Consider the following 15,393-nt stretch of genomic DNA (forward strand, 5'->3'; position numbering starts at 1 on the left):
AGGACAAAATCTAGTCCAAGGTAAAAAAAATATGGTTGTGTATGTGTGCCTATGTGTATATAAGTATAAATATACATCTATCACTTTGCAGTTTCACTGGAACTGTATTGAGTTACACAACCAAAGGAGCTGGTTGCCTAAGATGAAAGGGATATAAAATATAGCCATATTCCAGAGGAAAATGAATATCAATATACAGCTTCCGTGTGATACTAGTATCATTGATTTCTGACAATAGTCTAGGTATGAATGAGCTATAGTTAATAGCATAGGAAGTTATAACACTCCCTCTTTTAAGTATTGCTTATATGTTACCACACTCTGCTACTGAGTGAAAGGCATCTTCGGTTGCTGGCTACCATGAAACTCAATCATAGTGCTCTATGTGCCATGTCACAGTAATTGTTTGGCAAATGATTACAGTGTGTGTGTGTGTGAAAGCAATGCAAGTCTGCCTAAAATTCGGAGAAAATGCTGAAGAAATCCTGTGACTTTTCATTATTCAGTGAATGCTACTCATAGAATCTAAGGCCAGAAGAAACCACTGCAGTCATCTAAGCTTATTTTCCTGAAAACCCAGTCACAATACTACACCAAATTAATTATTATTTGAATTAAATTCTCGCATGAAAACTAAGATACCTGATCTTGATTTTTAGAGATCGCTACTGGTGAAGAACAGCCATTATCCCTAAGTTAATCACTTTCATTATTTAAAAAAAAGACTTAGTTTAAATTTTTCTAACTTTAATTTTGATAGACCCATGGAAAATGCCATTAATATATATATATGTGCATGTATTAGCACTCATGTACACACAGGTATGTCTGGTACCTCCTGATATTAATCCATATCCTTCTTAGCTGCTTTTTTATACATCAAAGTCTTTCACTATTTCTTAAACTTTAAGTAAAAAGGAAATGCTGCTAGTCTTTTTCCACTGTTAGTGAATGATGGCAAATTTCTCTTTTACAATTATTTAATAAAAAAGAAATAAAAATTCATAATTTGACTAAACCAATTCAGATTTACTTTAGATTCCTGATTTACATCAGTGAGTTGCATAATACTGTGGTTTACTTTGGTTTTGTTGAAATTGGTTTCATATCTTGTATGATTTGATTTGTATCGTGCACAAAAAAGTCCATGTCAACATTTTGGTAACAGTCTATGGGATTAAGAACAAATGTATTGTAAGAGTTCACACATACTTTCTTTTGAGACATTATCTCCATTTTTCTTTCACCATGCTAATCCCAGTATAACTTAAACTTGAAGTGGTCTCAAGGTATCAGGAAAATGTAAGTGCCTCTATTTAATTTGTTAATACTACTCAGACATTGATCTTGTGTCCCTTTCTGAGTCAGTATGCTCAGTCATACCAAAGTGAGGTGTGTGAAAGACTTTTCAAAGAACAGCTTAGATGATACACAAAATAAATAGGTCTGAGGCTAGAATGGCCAAAAGACAGTGAAGTAATTACCTTCATTTTCCTGACATATTTAATCCCTGGGGTAAAAATATTAACATACATGAAGAATTAATCTTTTTAAACATACACTAGGTGCTTAAATTTTTTAAATTTCTACTTAAGATCCTTCGTTATTTTAGACCATATTGTCTTTGAATTTGCCCCAATGACTTTTAACCATTTCAGGAATGTCATGATGGACCAAACTGTGACACTCGGTCGTACTTTAATCTCACTTTCTGTCCTACAAAACAAAGAAGTTATATCTGCTAGATGATTCCTTGGGTTTTTTTTATTATTTGTATTTTGTCTTCCAAACCAGGAAGCTCTGCTGCCTTTTTACTGGAGCCTTGGGCTCCACCAGTGCCTTGACTCTACTCATCCATTCTCCACTCTCCCGAGCATTCAGGGGGCACTGGTGAACCTGCAGCTGCTCACCCATTTCCCTGGGTGTTAGTCACCCATGGTATACCAGGCAAACAGGCATGCAGCAAAATGATAACATGGTCCTCACTTGCTCAGAGTCTGTTTCTCTGTTAAACAAACCTTATGCCCCTAGTAAGCTTTCACATATACTCTCTGTGGATCCTTCATTAAGGCATATTTAGTGCTTGATTAATTTGTTAACAGGACAGAGTTATCTTACGACTCCATATAAATATGCCCTAAGTAGGCTAAAAATTAATAAACTTGAATGTGACAGTAAAACTTTAAAAGGCACAATACCAGCTGAATTCCCCCTCCTTCAGATCAGATGCTGCATAATGACTAAACATTACTCTGCTAGTTTTATGTAAATGAAGGAAATGGGAAGCTAAACCTTAAGCAATTTAATATTTTCTTGATTGTATTTAATTTAGGATTAACTAACCCTGATTAAACAAGACCTTACAAGTACATGAACAGCCTGCAATTAACATGCTGTTGGTAAACATTTGGAATCAGAATTTTTTGTCTCTCACACCCCAGGAAACATGTATAAATATTTCTTATACTTCTGCCTGCAATACATAGTATTTAAAATCATGAAACTTCGTGGATTATAAGCACTTCTAATGTGTCCCCAAATACATATTTTGAAGGAAAAATAAGGTAGTACTTCTAAAAAATTGTTGAAGTGTAGATGTTTGATATAGCATACACTGTAGAGTCCTCAATAAACCACACCACTGAGCAGAACTGTGGAGAAAACTTTCCAGCAGCAGCTTCAGAATGAAGGGCCAAAACTTGGAAACCAAAAGACAAAAAGAAAAGATGGCCTCACAAGGTGCATGCAAACTGGCTTTGTCCTGTTTACAGAAAAACGTGCCTCACTTTTCTTGGAGAATCACATGGGATAAGACTATGGGAATGGCCATTCAGGACTACTGGAGTTGGGGTCTTCAGCCAACAACAAATCAAAAAATCAAAATTCCCAAACAAGGCTGTTTGGCGCTGTGGCGCTGCTACACTGGTGCCAGTGCACCCTAGTGCCTTTCTAACAGCAGCTGCCATCAATGATGCTTTGAATCCCAAAGTGCTTCACATCTGGCCTTCTAGTTGTCCTCCTTGAGTGTTGCAGGTCTGCTCACGCATCCTTTCCCACTGTCTTTCTGCCAGCTGAACAAATTACTGACCTCACCTCCCTCCAGCTGTGCAGCACAGCTTTTCACTCTCCTCACTTCTGCCTGCTGAACCACTCATGTGAACTCTCCTAACTTGTCTCAGGCAAAAATAACTGAGGTTAGCAAAGACCTGCTGCTTGAAGAGCTGTGGAAAATCTAGATCATTTTTCCTTAAATAGGCAAAGAAGCAATTCTTAAAAGCAACTGAGCTTGCCAGTCACTAAAGACCTTTAGCTTGGGTAGAAGTTTTAAGTTGTATTCACACCTAATGAAAATGCCCTAGCATACTTCCCAGGTATAAGAAAAATGGGTAGAAAGCAAGGCACTGTAAGTTTCAGGGGAAGCAAAAGCAACAAGTCCTGACAATATACTGATCTTCCTTTTAAAGCACCTGACTTCTTTCCTCAGAAGCACTCTGCTTTGCTAAGGAGAGTCTGAATTACCACGAATGACAATACATTTCCCCTAGTCGGACTTCTGTTCTCTGAAAAACTAGGTTTATATCCAGAAGCACTCAAATAATGAGCACAGTTAGGGGTAGAATAAAGACCCAAATCATGACATACAATTTCACTTACTGGTGTCTTTCCCATCCCTCTTGGTAGTCAGTGTCAATTCTTACATGACATCCTAATTTCTTACTTATAAATCATGTTTTTCTGAATTTAAAATGGTGGTACTATGGATCAGTCTATAAAAGGTTGACTATAAATCAGAATCACAAAGATCATTAGTAAAACTGAAAGAGGTTCATCTGGTATCTCCTTTGGGATTAGAGCTAGTTGAAAAATTACTCCTATTTTTGTTTCAAATAGGAATTTATTTATAATTGCTTTTGGTCTTGACTTTACTTTTCAGTTCTCTTTTTAATTTTAAGTAGAAAAATAGTAATTACTTGATAAGAAATAATTTTCAATAAGAAGTCCTCAGTGTTCTGAATAAATAACTTAGAATTTTACTTAAAGGTGATTTTTGGTATTCTAATAAGAACTTTTAGGAGAAAGACAGACTTTTTTGTTTTTTTCATAAAACATTATTTATTTATTTAAATTATTTTATTTTTACCAGAATGAAATCTCTTTTCCCTCTTCCTGTTTTGTTTTGGTTTGTTTTTTTCCCCCAGTGTTCCCTAAGGAAGCTGATCCCTCAGCATGGTGGTGTTAGACAGCATGAAGGTTAAATAAGGGCTGCATTGAGGTGTATTTATTTGTTTGGAAGCATTCAGTCTCAACTTTAAAGTTATTTTAACAGGTTTTTTGCTTTTCATTCTTTTTGAAACTACAGCCTGTGACTATATAAACCATCACACCAACTGCATGAAGTTATGTAGTGGAAAGATCTAAAATGAGTTTCACTCAAAATTTTAAAAGCTCTTATTGCCTCTGCATATGCTATTTAGCCTTGAGAAAAAAAATAATCTATCAATATCAAAGTATCATGAAAGGCACAAAGCATTTCTTCTTTCTTTGGCTTGAAACATTGAGTTTCCAGACCAAATTCTTCACTGCTTTTCCCACATGATAAATTTGGAGTAAATTCATTTGAAATATTGGGATAACTCTGGTGTAAAACTTGAGTCTGTGAAGGAAGAATCACAGTTCCTAACATCTTACTGTAGAGTGAATTTTAAACGTGAGTCTATTGGGTAAAACAGTGACAGATCTTTATTTTATTTGTTTTACTATTCCATATGGCAAAATAAATAAATCAAAAGCTTGCATAGTTTCTACTTCAGCTGAAATATTATCTTCAGTCCTTAAAAGAAGGGTTTTTCAGTCATTTGGTGTAAATCTGGAGTACAGTAATTAATGTCATGAAATCAATAGAATCACACAGGATTTACGTTTGTCTACCTGGGCTCACTGTGTGGTCTAGCCATATGTCTTTATATACAGAGCAGCTAGAACAGCAAGGCATCAGCATAGCATTACAACCAGTCAGACTCCCAAAGTTGCCTCATTAAAGAACATGAACTCTGTACTTAGTACGATTCAAAAGAGAATGTTTTCCAGTTGCCATGCCTTATTGTATAGAAGAAGTGGTTAATTATCAGTAATCATGTTCTTCTTGTTCTACAAACTTGCATGCCAACACCTCCCAGGAACATTAGCTGTAGGGGAACTTGTGAAAGGCACCTAACCCGTCTTCAGGTATTTCTATGGGTTGGGTATTTTTAAGGAGTCCCCAATCATTGGGGAGGGACTGGTGTTTTTAGCACAATTCTCCTCTCAGTTCAACTGCTTAGCACTACTACTATTCCATCAAATTAATGGCATAATATTAACCCTTGAACCGTTATAGTATGAGCAAGGAAAACATGAGGCCTGATATGCCTTGGAAGCAGAGCATCCTATTTTTTATTGAACCAAACCAAAATCCACAGATATCCACTAAAATGTCCGAAGGTAGCAGGGAGATCTTGGTAACTCTGTGGAAAGCTCATATTAATTTATCAGCTCTTTGCTTAGTTTTGTATTCTCAGGACATCCCTTGACACTCATTGAGTCTTTTCAAAATCAAGTAGACATGAAAGATGTGTGTAAACAAAGCTTTGCAGTCAGCCAGCTGAATAGATATGATATTGGGCAAGCACAGTTTAGTTGGCAATAGTCAAGGATACAATGGTAAAACAGTATTTTTACTGGTACAGTTTGGTTCTGTCACAGGGGATATTTTTCTAACATTGGTACAAAACACAGTTTACTGGTATGGCTGCAGCTGGATGATTTGTCCTTCTGGTCCACAGATAATTCTACATCCTGAAGTGTTGTGCTGCTTTTGGCTGGGGTAGAGTTAATTGTCTTCACAGTAGCTAGGATGAGGCTATGTTTTGGATTTGTGCTGAAAACAGTGTTCATAATGACAATATGTTTTTGTTACTGCTGAGCAGCGCTTACACAAAGCCAAGGCCCTTTCTGCTTCTCACCCCAGCCCACCAGCGAGCGGCTGGGGGGGCACAAGGAGTTGGGAGGGGACACAGCCGGGACAGCTGACCCCGACTGACCCAAGGGATATCCCACACCGTGTGATGTCATGCTCAGCACATACAGCTCAGGGAAGAAGAAGGAAGTGGGGGATGTTTGGAGTGATGGTGTTTGTCTTCCCAAGTAACCATTACACGTGAGGGAGCCCTGCTTTCCTGGAGATGGCTGAACACCTGCCTGCCCATGGGAAGTAGTGAATGAATTCCTTGGTTTGCTTTACTTGCATGCACAGCTTTTGCTTTACTTATTAAACTGTCTTTATCTCAGTCCATGACTTTTCTCACTTTTACCTTTCCGATTCTCTCCCCCATCCCACTGTGAGGGAGGGAGTGACCAGCTGTGTGGTGCTTAGTCGCCTGCTGGGTTTAAACCACGACAAGTGTGTTTAGAGCTGGCAGCCTGTATAAATAGTGTTCAGCACACAGGAAGTTAATGGACAAGCCTTTGGTTACTATAAAGTTTTTTTCATAAGTAATACCTTAATGTTATTAAAAATAGTAAAAAAAGGTCTTCAGAATGTATTATTCATACCATTTTACAGGCCTTCAGAACAACAAAGTTTTGCCAAGCATAGTGTTTCTACAGAACAGATCTTGTCTCCCCTCATGCTAGACGTTCACCATTATAGTATCTGGGTTTGCCTGACTTCCCTAGGTCTTTCCCAGTTTGTTTTCTTGGCCAAGGGTCTTTGCCACTTGCCTTTTCTTGGGTATGGACCATCAAAATCTAAGGCAAGTGAGGAGGTCTTCAGACTTCTCAGTGCATTAAGAACAGTCCCTCACAAAGGTGCACTGTGGGGAATCAGACAGACGCGAGGGAGGAAAATGCTTGAAGAATTATGAGTTCACAGTTTGCTGTCTCAAGGATGCATGACACTTGAAGATTTTGTTAAAAGCTTCAGAAAACATTATCTCTAGAATTTAACCAGTAAAAAAATTAACTGACTTGGAAAGAATAATTCAAAAATATCCCCACTTCTCCTAAGGCTTCTTTGGTCTTCTAGCAGAAAACTTTAACTTTCAGGAGCTTCATGTTCCACTTTTCCACATCTTCTCCATAGGATACAGACAAGCTAGTCTCTTAACATTCAACCTCAGACTAAAAACAACAACAACAAAAAAAAAAAAAAAAAAAAAAGGAGGGGAAAAAAAATAAAAGGAGAATCTGCTTCCTGAATTTGGCAACCAACTGATATTTACTTAATGGTGTTGCACCTAAATGGATGATAAACAGATTTTAAACATTGTTTGTGGCCAGCCTCATGCCAGATACAAAACTGCCTGGTGCCAGTGCCTAAGTCCTGTGCCTCATAACAGACACCAGAGAAGCTAAGTGAGCCCTGCCTTCACAATGGAGTTGGCAGTCTGTCAGGTATAGTGCCTCCAGTACTTATGGGAATTTGTAGGCTGCACATTGTCAGAATCCCCACATCATCACAGGCCTACACCAAAGTAAGTCTATTGCTTTTCTTGGTCTAAGATATATTCACAGAAAACTCATTATTTTGACACCCATTATAGCTAATCCAGGATCTGGATTTCATGAAAAAAAGAATAGATTTTTTTCCCTAAAAAAACCCATGTTAATCATTAAAAGCAGTAATGAATATTTAATTCCGGAATTTCCTCTCTGAATACATTGTAAGAAGACAGAGAATAGTTCTCACTGAAATCTTAAGAATAAACAGAGTACAAAAAACATACATAGTCCCAGCTTTTATTTTGCCTTTTTGGTGTTTCTTTTTCTGGTTCTTCACTGAATTTCTCTTTTTCCCTTGGGACACGCAAGATGGTAAGGATGCTTGTGCAATATGGCATATCAAAGAAACCTGTATATAATGCTTTTTATTTCCTTATATGAAATGTGTGTAGTGTGTAACAAATAGTAAATTCAGCCTAGATCCAGCATATATTAAGTTAGAGCAATCTTTTCTCTGTTCTCCTCTTTCCCAAATGACAGTTTGGCACTGAAGGCTCTGGGAGTTTTACTCTTTCCTTTCCACGTTTATGCATGCTAAAAACATGTTACTATCTGCATACTGATAAATAAGACTGATTTTCAGCCTGGTTTGAAAGCAGTATTTTATGCCAAATATTGTATTTTCCAGTTAGCAAAGATTGTAGAATGGCTTTGAAAGGTTAAGCTACTAGGTACAACTCTTGCAGTTGTGGAGCTTATACAATAGATTCGCAAGTATCCAAAATAATTCATGGAAACAGGGAATAAGAAGGGGAAAATCTGACTTTGAAAGTGAAGACAGATTTGAATATAGAAAACACACAAAAAGAAATCTAAAGCATCTTTCCAAGCTAACAGACCATGGCACATTACAAAGCTGAAGTTGAAGCTCTGACTCAGAGCTTTGCAGTACATCTAATTTAATAACATCCCAGACAGCTTGTGTTGTGATATTAAAAGGGCTTCATTGAGAATACATAAATTAGTGCTTCCCCCCCCCCCCCCCCATTGGATCCTAATGAATTTATTTGCTACTAATTTCAAGAGGTTACCAAAAATCCAAGTATACAAACCATGATTGTGGTGTGAAGAGGCCTGCAAGAAAGGTTTTACAAATTCTCTGATGACATCCAGGACAAGAATACATGGAGTGTTCAATCAAATGCTGTTCAAGAGTTTACAAACTAGTGATACCTACATTTTGACCTTCTGCTACAATTCATCAACAGTTTCACCCACTGATGTACTACCCTGCACAGAGGGGGAGAAGACAGCAGCAGTGGAGCAAGGGAAGGAAATGACTCAAAGCATGAAATCTTCCAAGCAGTGAAAATAGGATTTTTGTTGAAGCCAAAGGAATGCCATAAATAAGCTTTGCAGAGCATTGTGGGTCAGGGAGGAAAGGGGCACCAAACTCCAGCAAACTGAAGAATGTGAAAAAGAGTAAACAAGGTGGATATTCTCCTTTCTTAAGTCATCCTTCGCAGGCACTCAGGCTTCTGCAGCTGTCTCCCTGTGTTAAACAGGTTGCTCTGTAGAAGATCATGTTCTCTTCTGACGCCTTTTGCAGTGCCTCAGCCTCCTATGGTGAAGTATCTCTTAATACATCTACCTTGTTATACAGTGTCTTGGAGATCCTATCGAACTGCCTATGTTTCTTTTCACCGTGACCTCCAGAGACAAGGACCTGTCCCTTCTACAGATCTGCAAGCCCTTTAAAAGATTATGAGTAAGCTTATTCCATGTATGGTGTTGCCTTTATTTTAATAAAAGTATTTTTTGCTTTGTAGTGTCTGTATAGTGTTGTCCGTATTTTAGTAAAAGTGTTTGTTCTTTGTAGTGTTCTAGTACAGTCCCAAGTGTTGTAAAATAGAAAAAAAATCCAGATATGAGCCAGAGCAACTGAACCCCTATAAATCATTTTTAACTGTCTTTGGTCACAACGGCTCATCCCTGTCCCCCCTCAAACAAAATACACTTAAAAGCTAATCAGACAACCAAGATACAAGCAAGAAAAACCCCCCAAAATAGTCCATGTCATTTTCCCACTGTAGGATTACTCACTATGCCTCTCATGGAAAATGAAATCTTAGAGAGAATGTGAAGTGCTGAAAGGAACCCCATGTCTAGGGAATTGGAAGCTACACACTTAAATGGATGGCTAGAGATTTTAAGAACAGTTTATAAAACAAAAGAACCATTTTCACATAGTAAGTAAAGCAAAAGCAGCCCACACCCAGTTTCTGCTGCCAAGAGTAAAAGGCCACAGGAGGTTGTTTCTGAGGTGTTATTTATATTGGATTTTAAAATGGTCTGAGGGGACAGAGGGTTAAGCTATCAATTATGTAACTGTAAACGAAGAACCTTTAGGAAGAGAAGCAGAAAATTGTACACTTAGAAAACGAGCAAGACATTTAGGAGAGGTTCAAGGTTAACTCCTTTCCTCCGCTCCTCTGAATTCTGTTAGAGTTCACATCACGGTACAAAGCCCAGGGAACAATTCTGGAGCAATAGGAAAGCAATTCCTAAAATTGTGATTTGCTCAGCACCTCAAGGGATGCAGCAGGAGCTGTTAGAGGAGGAAGGAAAGGACAAATACAGTCCCTAGCCCACTGAGACCACGTTGTAGCCACTGCAATTCAAATGCCACACACTTTCTGTAAGGCTATTGTAACGCATGCTATTAATGTTCCTCTGCCTACCAGCCACTCTCTTACTGCCAGCACTGCTGGAAATATGAAAAAAAGGCACAGCTAGTGTGTAAATTGGAAATCTGATAAGAAATGAAAACAGAAAATAGTCTGTGAGTGTCTGTTGTGTCTGTGCAAGTGCAGTAGGAAAAAGAGAGAGGCACGGTAAATGCCCTTCATTAACTCACATTGTAAAGTAGAACTATCCAGTTGTTCCTTGTCAAAAGCTGAGAAAAATCCAAAAGAAAAGCTTTTTCTTGGATGAATCCTGTAATTGCTGAAAATACAGTTTTTCTGGATGCACAGGCAGAAAGCAGTGAGATGGATTGTAAACCTTTCTCCTCCCTCGCCCCATTTTGTTTTGTAATACCCACTCTAAAACCACCCACTCAGACCCACCTTTCCACCTTGAAACCCCATTTATTGGCCTAAGCACCTCAGCCATTTCCTTCAGGTGGTTAAATCCTGCTTCTCCACTTGTCTAGAAGCACTCCAGTTCAGCCAGGGCTTTGCAGCTGGCTGCTGGGGTAGCAGGCAGTTGGCTGAGCAGGGAAACTGTCCCACTTCCTTCCCATCTCCTTCCTTCCATAGCCAAGCTGCAGGGAAAGACCAGGGTCCTACTCTGGCATTTCCAGCAGGAAAGTCTGAGACCTTATCAAAGTAGCTTTACCGCTCACCGCAGCTCAAAGCTCAGGAAAATCCCTCTCAGACTTTGTATCAGAGTCTCCATGGAGAGGATAAATTGCCAGAACACTCAGGAGATTTGGGAAGGTGTCCCTGCAGGACAACAGGCTCCTCAGTCAGGGCAGAGAAGGTATGGGGCTCTTACATACAGAGAGAGAGGAGAAGGTGGGGACATATTCTCCCTGATGATCCCCTTGCGGGTTGGCAAGTTCAGATGCTAGGAGGTAGCAAGGATGATAGTCTGGGGTTCAGACAACAATTTCATACCCTGCACAAGGTGATCCAGCCTGTTAAGGTAAGACGCACATGTTGGATGCATCCTCTTTCAGTTGGAAGATGCTCTCACTGTGTTTGTTTTTAAACTATAGCACAACAGGGGCACGGATCGTGGAAAGGATGTACTTGTCTTCCTGTATGTTCTCTAAACTGCTTAACATTCTTCTGGCTTGTGTCTATGAAAGTACCAGGTCTGACACACACAAAAAGAAAATACTTCAAGAAATACTCAGGGGGAATTAAAAAGCACAAGTTCAAAACAAATATACATTTTTCCCTCTGGTTGATTGATTTTATTTTTCCCCTGTTAAAGAATCTGTAGAGTAGAGAAGACACACATTTTTAATTGAAATCAATGGTCTAGGTTTTCGAGCCACATTACCTGACCCAGAACTCAGTAAAGTCAATGACAGTCTTTCCATTCAGTCCACTGGGCTTTGGATGAAATCCATGCTGCTGAAAGTGATGACTTGCACTTTCAGATGCAGTCAATGCATGCGGGTTTTTAATATGTTACTATTATTTTCTTGCTATGTCTCTTTAAAGTGCTGTTTATTCACTATGGTATTGTGTAATATGTAGATATACTAGTACTAAGAACATGGGTCTCCATTCTAAGACTCAAATTACTATGTTTCTTATATAAGCAATTCTTATGAAATCAAATAACACAATTAATTCAAAATGAATGCTGCCTTTCTTTATTTTTCATCATTCTATAATGATGCTTGTTTTCTTAAAAAGTTACATTTCACTGAATGTTTAATAATACTTAATTCCAACGGTATCATTACAATTTAATGATGACCTTTGCATAAGGTATTCTAAGTAGATACACCCTCCAACATATCCAGTATCCCAATCCTCTGATCGTCTAGACCAGAACATGCCATTGCAGACTAATTGCTTTCCCCTCCCATAGCGGTGATGCATTCCTCAAATGTTGGCAAAAGACAGAGCTTGGATGTGTCAAAGTATTCACCCAGTCCCAGGAGCATTGGGTAGCACTCCTAGGTCCTGTAGCTTACACACAGCCATAAAATTTCTTTGTTCTCAGGCTTGCATCAAAGCCTGTGGAGCTACAGGCTATAAAAAAAAAACCCACAGAAGAGAAGCTTTTCCCTATGCCAAAGGGTTTACAGTCTAAGTAGAAGAGACCAAAGCAGACATATACAGCTAGTCTCAAGTGCACTGGCCAGAAAGCAGCAGCAGAGCAGCAGCCAAACTACTGTGACCCTATCATAAAAGACAGTTTTAAGCAGGGATTTGAAGGCAGATAATGCAGGGATCCTGTGGGAGTCTCCCTGCCCTGCGTGTCCATCTTGCCACTTTGAGAAATGTCCATTGTGCTTACCAGAAAAGACAAGAATGGTTTATACTAAAATATAGTCTCCTTTTCCCATGTAAAATCATTTAAAATTTGTAATAATTCAGCAAGATTTTGCACTTCATAATGATTGCTAATTCATTAAGAGAGAAGATTAACAATGACTAACTGGAAGGAGTATTAATTAATTAAAGCTAGTGGAAAGAATGCCTTTGAATGAATGGCATCAGTGAAATGCCAAGTATTTTGTCACTGACATCCAAGGCTGAATTGGTGACCTCTACACCTTCCTCACAAAAATGGCAGAGTTGCCTTGTGCTCTAGCTATCTAGAACAGAATGGCTGCATGAGCGTATCCTTATTCTCCATGGAAAGTACACAATACTAGGGCATTGCCAGGTAGAACAGATGAGCTGACTAAAATTAAATGTGAACCATAGTAACTGTTGTCAAATCGGAAGATAGTAACAGAATTAGCAGAACTTGGATTTGTTCCATTTGCCATTGAAGTTTCTTCATCAAATGAGCAGGAATTTCAAAACCTCAGACTTAGAATTGATTAAAAAGATGTTTGGGCTTGTCTTTTTTTAGTGAGAAACAAACTCTTGGCTAACAACAAAGCACCCTTTTTATTTTGAAACGGTGTCTCACCATTGTTATAGAAGAGACTAATCTCTTGACCCTGTCTGTAAGGAAAGTTTCCTCATTACACACATGTTCAAAATATACCCAGCAGTAGTATGCTTTTTTACAGTTGATGACGAGGACACTCAGTCTCGATGAGGAATAACTGCATTTAAAACTTTGTTCTGGGTTGCACAGAACAGGGATTTCAAGCCACATGCCCTCTAGACTGCAGTGAGTCCTCTGACCAGCTGGTGGCATCTTTCTAAAGGGTTTTCAAAAGAATTTGATTTAATCATCCAATTGCAGGTGAAAGTCTGTCGCTGGGCGGTGCTCAGTTTAGTTGCCATGTCCCACGACATCAGTGCACCTTTGAACAAGCAGGAAGGCAAGTCAGATTGCAGGATGCAAAACTATGGCAACTTTAGGATCATCTTTCAAGGCACCGATGGAATTATTTTTCCTGCAGTACAGCCAGTACATATCAGAGGTGCTCCTGTCTGGGTTGCTGTTTTGAGGTTTGGTTTTGGTTTTTGGTTTTGTTTGGTTTTTTTGTTTGTTTTGCTTTGTTTTGTTTTTTTTTTTTAATATTAATGAAATAAGTAAATGTAAATTAGAATTGAATGTTAACAGATCAGAAATCATTAATGTAACTCTAATTCTTTATTCTGTCAAAATCCCCTCTTTAAGCTATTATCACTGGGATTAATCAGGCTAGCGTAGGGATGATCAGAGTAACAAATCTGCCTTTCATAAATATTTTAATTTCTGGTTTAGTTTCCATAGAAAGATTTGAAAATAGAGAAAAATCAACAGTTGTTCTCAGATTAGAATCCCTCTTCCTGCTTTGTAAAGCAGTCTTTTATAAAGAACAACAAATGTTACATGTAAGGAATTAACTCAGGTGCCAAAGACTGAAATCTTATGTAGACAAAAGCCAAATGAAAATAACTGTTAATTCCTATAAAGGGGTACAAATATAGCTGGCAATGTAGCCCTTTGTAATACCTACTCCTCTTCCTCTAAGACTTGCTAAATTAAGATAGAAAAGGTAGGACTAACGGAAGAGGTTAACTTCAGCATAGGGATGACTTATGGATGAGGACTTGTAAATTCACACTGCTATATATTGTTCATCTTCTTCACCCTACAAGTAGGAAAAAATAATGATTTTGCTTATGTGGCAAGAAGGATTTAACTGCCACCTGAAATATGATGTGCGCTTACACTAGTCATGAATCTGCCACACAAACTTGTCCTGTTCAGCTGAATGTGTGCACTGAAGGTTGAAAGCTACCTACCTAGTGGTGTTTAAAGAAGCATCAGTACTTCATATCTTAGCAGTTTTCAGTCTTTTCCTGGACTGCATTAACCTGGACATATTCCAGGAAACACTGACCTGCTTTCAGTCATAATTTTTGGCTCAGGAAGATGGTAGATAGCACACACCCCCATCAAAACACTGTGCAGTCTCATTGAAGGCTGCCCTTAAAAAAATCTGAAAAGAGTTCCATTGCTTATAATGACTTTTTCAACATCTAGCACAAAATATAGCAAAAATCCCCCCTTCTTGGGAGAAAGATGGCAATGCAGTGAAGAAAGTGGCACTTCAAAACTTTGTTTGCAGAGGTCTTAACATTAATAAAACCAAAATTTTGCCCAGCTCCACAGAAAACAAAAGGCCCAAATGATCTAAAGACCCCAATCAAATGATATATTTTTAATTTCCCTATGGAATAGGTGGTGGGGTTTTGTTTTGTTTTTTCCTCAGAATTTCAACCACAATGAGATAAGAAGATTTTTTTTTAATTTTTTTTTTTTTTTTGAGAGAGAGAGAAGCCTGGAAATTGAACAGTAAACTCAATCAGATAATGTAACATAGAGAAATGGCCTATGACTGGATGAATGAAATAAAAACATGCTAATTACAAAGAAAATCTGAAATGGTTCTTTCCCCAAAGGAACAAAAGAAGAATTACAGACATACGTGTGAAAACACAAGGCAGGAACACAGGTGAAATTATAAAATTGCCAGAGTCAGAGATGTGGTATTTACTTCAATGGAAGCTAAAGGCACTCTATATTGCATTAAAAATAAGCCCTAATAAATAAGTTAACAATAAACATTGCATCAACAAGGTTAAGACATGAGAAGCATATACTGGCTCTGACCTCACTAAGAAACCTGTCTAGCTAGTAATGTCTGGCCTTGGTTTTGTACGTGCTGTCATCACGATTAGGTTCCTCTTAACATGGTGCTCATTTTGCACTTGT

Source organism: Accipiter gentilis, chromosome 1 (assembly GCF_929443795.1).
Source record: "Accipiter gentilis chromosome 1, bAccGen1.1, whole genome shotgun sequence".
Taxonomy (NCBI): Eukaryota; Metazoa; Chordata; class Aves; order Accipitriformes; family Accipitridae; genus Astur; species Astur gentilis.